The sequence below is a fragment of the Arachis ipaensis genome, chromosome B8 (assembly GCF_059453495.1).
Source record: "Arachis ipaensis isolate K30076 ecotype BB chromosome B8, ASM5945349v1, whole genome shotgun sequence".
In the NCBI taxonomy this organism is placed as follows: Eukaryota; Viridiplantae; Streptophyta; class Magnoliopsida; order Fabales; family Fabaceae; genus Arachis; species Arachis ipaensis.
The window spans coordinates 122675081-122680000 of record NC_142443.1 but is presented as its reverse complement, the minus strand read 5'-3'; the positions used below and the strand labels follow the sequence as shown (position 1 = coordinate 122680000).

Sequence of the window (4920 nt, the reverse complement as noted above, 5' to 3'; positions counted from 1 at the left end):
ATAAAAAGTGTATAAATAGGGTAGAATTTAAGTTAGAAAGGACTTTTACCTTTACTTTTAGCTAGTTTTCATATCTTTGTAATTGAATTCAGAGCTATGACTCACTAAACCCCTTCATTGGGTTAGGGAGCTCTATTGTAATTCAATGAATCAATAATAGTTTATCTTCTTCTTCAATCTTTTCTCTTAAATTTTGTTAGAAAGCTTCTCGTTCTAATTCCATTGGGTAGTTGTCTTGGGAAAGAAACTACCCATAATTGGAATCCTTCGGAACCTTGGGAAAGGAATGGAGGATTCATGCTAGAGAAGCTTTCTCACAGTGAATTGAATTGGGGTTTGGATGGATATTGTGACATGTAATCCTACCAAATTGTGGTTCATGAAACTGTGTGGTATAATCAGTGAATGAGCATCATCTCTTCTTATGAACATTTAAACCAAGGGATTGGGAATTTGTTTGTTTTTAGAGAGAATTGGTGAGCCAAGGGATTGGGATCCAATCATATAAGATTGCCAAGCAAAATTTAATGAACGCATTGGTTGAAGAAGAGATATTCATGCTTTGATTCGGAGATCTCAATATCTCCTAACACCCAATGAATTCCCCATTTCTGATTTCCTATTTCTCTTTACATTCCGCAACTCAATTCTTGCAATCACCCCCATTCCCTTTTACTTTCAGCAAATTTACATTCTGCTCTTTAATTCATGCAATTTAAGATTCCGCCATTTCAATTCCTTGTCATTTACGTTTCCCGCCAATTTTACATTCCGCAAATTCTCATCTAAATCTTGATTCCGCTCAACTAGAACACACTTCTAATCCGAATTGCTCACTCAACCAATCCTTGTGGGATTCGACCTCACTCTATTGTGAGTTTTTACTTGACGACGATAACCGGTGCACTTGCCGGAAGGAATTTTGCTGATCGTGCAATTTCCTAAATCGTAGCATAACAAGTTTATGCGCATCAAGTTTATGGCGCCGTTGCCGGGGATTGGTTTTCGATTGACAATTCTCCAATTGGAAGTTAACTAGATTGAGCATTTTTTTTTGTTTTGATTAATTCAGTACAAGTTACTTGTTGAATTTTAATTTCTGCACTTTGTTACATGCTTTCTTTCTTTATGCCTTTAAATTCAAGCAACTAACTCACTGACTCACTAACTGTTTGAATTAATTCCTCAATTGCTCTACCCATACTCTTCCATTAACCAAGAGTATTTCACTTGTTTGTTGCCTGTGCTGTGTTCTTGTATGACAGGTAGGAGAGGAGAGACATCAACTCCTCCATATACTGAACCAGAGAGGACCCTTCATAGACTTAGAAGGGAAGCAAGAGGGAAGAGAGTACTGGGAGAAGAAGAATCTGAAGGAGAATCTGAGGACAATTTTGAGGAAGCTCTAGATCTCAACATGGATAGAGAAGTTCACAACCATGAGAGGGCTGATGGAAACAATGCCATTCCTGAGAGGAGGGTTCTTAGTTCATACATAAACCCAACCTCTGGGAATTGTGGTAGCAGCATTCAGAAGCCACCCATTCAGGCCAACAATTTTGAGCTCAAACCACAGCTCATATCACTTGTGGAGAATCATTGTTCATTTGGTGGGAGTGCTAACGAAGATCCCAACCAACATCTCACAAAATTCCTGAGAATTTGTGACACTGTAAAGTCCAATGGAGTCCAGGAAGATGCCTATAAACTGCTTTTGTTCCCATTTTCACTTAGGGACAAAGCAGCTAAGTGGCTGGAATCATTCCCAAGGGGGAGTCTAACAACATGGGATGAGGTGGAAAGCAAGTTTCTGGCACGTTTCTACCCTCCACAAAAGGTCAATAGGCTTCGATCTGAGGTTCAGACTTTTAGACAACAAGATGGTGAAACTCTCTACGAGGCATGGGAGAGATTCAAGGATTTGACAAGGAAATGCCCACCAGACATGTTCCATGATTGGGTGCAATTGCATATTTTCTATGATGGACTCTCTTATGAATCAAGGAAGGCTGTGGACCATTCATCAGGAGGTTCATTGAACAGGAAAAAGACTGTGGAAGAGGCCATTGAAGTGATTGAGACAGTGGCTGAGAATGAGTACTACTATGCATCAGAAAGGCACAACACTAAGGGAGTCATGGAGCTGAACCATGTTGATACAATTCTAGCCCAAAACAAGGTGTTTGCCAAGCAACTAGCAGAGCTTACCAGGCAATTAGAAACAAAGCAAGTGGCTGCAATACACACACAAGATCAAGAGGAAGTAAGCATTGAAGGAGGTGATTGGGAAGAGGCCAACTATGTGGGAAACCAACAAAAGCAATCATATGATCCACATTCCAACACTTACAACCCAGGCTGGAAAAACCACCCAAACTTTGGGTGGGGAAACCAACAAACCCAACCACAAAACCACAAACCTTACAACCACAACCAACATAACAATTCCACATACCAAAATTCCAACCAAAGATCATACCAAGCCACACAAAATACCTACTCACAACCACCATATCATGGCCAAAATAATCAACCCACCCAACCTAATCCGAACCAACAATTTCAAGATCAATTAAACCGGATAGAAGGAATGCTTGCAACCATGAGTCAAGACATAACCGAATTGAAAGCTTTTAAGGAAGAAGTAAACTCTAACCTGCAAAACCAAGGAGCTGCCATTCAGAAGCTAGAAAATCAAATTGTGTATTTGTCTAAGCAAACCCCTGGGACAAGCGCTTCTCATGCTGCCAAGGCTATTGCAAGGGAAGAATGTAAGGCCATAACCCTCAGAAGTGGAAAGAATCTAAAGGAGATCTCAAAGGAAACCACAGAGGATGAAGCAAAGGAAAATGTGAAAGACAAAGAACAAGGACAATCTTTTACACCGTCTGCAACAAAAGAAAAAGAAAAAGAGGTCCTGAAGCCTTATACATCTAAAGCACCTTATCCTCAACGTTTGATGAAAAGTGAAAAGGATGGCCAATTCTCCAGGTTCTTGGAGATTTTCAAGAAGCTTCAAATCAACATTCCCTTTGCTGAGGCAATAGAGCAAATGCCACTATATGCAAAATTCTTAAAGGAATTGATGACCAAGAAGAGAAGCTGGAGAAATGAGGAAACTGTGTTGTTAACTGAAGAATGCAGTGCCATCATTCAGCACAAATTGCCTCAGAAATTGAAGGATCCAGGCAGTTTCCAAATCCCCTGCATCATAGGAGAAGTCATGGTGGAGAAGGCCTTGTGTGACTTAGGGGCCAGTATCAATTTGATGTCTCTAACAATGATGAGAAGAATGAAGATTGAGGAAGCCAAACCAACAAGAATGGCCCTCCAATTGGCAGATCGAACTTTTAAATTTCCTCATGGGATAGTTGAGGATTTGTTGGTGAAGGTGGGAGATTTTATATTTCCTGCTGATTTTGTGGTGCTAGATATGGAGGAAGAAGCCAAAGCTTCAATAATTCTGGGAAGACCCTTCCTGGCTACTGCTGGAGCCATCATAGATGTACAAAAGGGTGAACTCACTCTTAGACTACATGATGAGAAATTGGTGTTTAATGTATTCAAGGCAATGAGCTATCCATCAGAATCACTAAGGGAATGCATGAGGGTGGATGTAGTGGACATTGCAGTACAAGAAACCTTTGAGGAAATAACAAAGGAAGTGGCAGAGGAGGAGTTCACCAAGGACATAGAAGTTAGTGACATCAAGGCTGCTGAAACAACCATGCCAAACATGCCTGAGATAGTGAAAGAAGAGAAGGAAGCACCAAAACCTGAGCTCAAAGCATTGCCCCCTAATCTCAAGTATGCATACTTGGGTAGTGATGAGAGCCATCCTGTTATCATTAGCTCTGCCCTGAGTCAAGAACAGGAAGAAGAATTGATTAAGGTGCTACAAACTCATCAAGATGCCATTGGATGGACCCTAGCTGATTTGAAGGGGATAAGTTCATCAATATGCATGCATAAAATCTTGTTAGAAGAGGATGCTAGACCCTCCATCCAAGCTCAGAGAAGATTGAACCCCGTCATGAAAGAAGTGGTACAAAAGGAGGTCATGAAGTTATGGCAGGCAGGGGTAATCTACCCCATTTCTGATAGCCCATGGGTTAGTCCCATCCATGTAGTCCCCAAGAAAGGTGGCATAACTGTGGTGCCAAATGAGAGGAACGAACTCATACCCACAAGAACTGTCACTGGGTGGAGGATATGCATAGACTACAGGAAGGTCAATGAAGCCACCAGAAAAGATCATTTCCCACTCCCATTCATGGATCAGATGCTTGAAAGGCTTGCCGGACATGCTTACTATTGCTTTTTGGATGGATATTCAGGCTACAACCAAATAGTAGTTGATCCTAGGGATCAAGAGAAAACATCATTTGTTTGTCCATATGGAGTTTTTGCTTATAGACGCATGCCCTTTGGATTGTGCAATGCACCTGCCACTTTCCAAAGATGCATGCTGTCCATTTTTTCGGACATGATTGAAAAATTTATTGAGGTCTTCATGGACGATTTTTCTGTGTTTGGGGATTCTTTTCCTAGCTGCCTACACCACCTTGCCTTGGTGCTTAAAAGGTGCCAAGAGACTAACCTAGTATTAAACTGGGAAAAATGCCATTTCATGGTCACAGAAGGAATAGTCCTTGGCCACAAAAACTCTAATAGAGGCATTGAGGTGGACAGAGCTAAGGTGGAACTCATTGAAAAACTACCCCCACCAAGTAATGTCAAGGCAGTTAGGAGTTTTTTGGGACACGCTGGTTTTTACAGAAGGTTTATTAGAGACTTTTCTAAAATAGCCAAACCTTTGAGTAACTTGCTTGTCTCTGATACACCCTTTGTATTTGATAAAAATTGCATGCTAGCCTATGAACTTTTGAAGCAAAAACTTTCCTCTGCACCTATCATTGC

The 4920-nt window shown here is 41.0% G+C and overlaps 1 non-coding gene across 1 annotated transcript; it reads right to left on the bottom strand.

Moving 5' to 3' along the window:
* Positions 1 to 1843: 1843 nt before the first annotated feature.
* LOC148549686 (small nucleolar RNA R71) lies at positions 1844 to 1947 on the bottom strand. Its single transcript, XR_015898521.1, has one exon. It is a non-coding gene; the product is annotated as a small nucleolar RNA R71 (small nucleolar RNA).
* Between the last annotated feature and the right edge of the window lie 2973 nt (positions 1948 to 4920).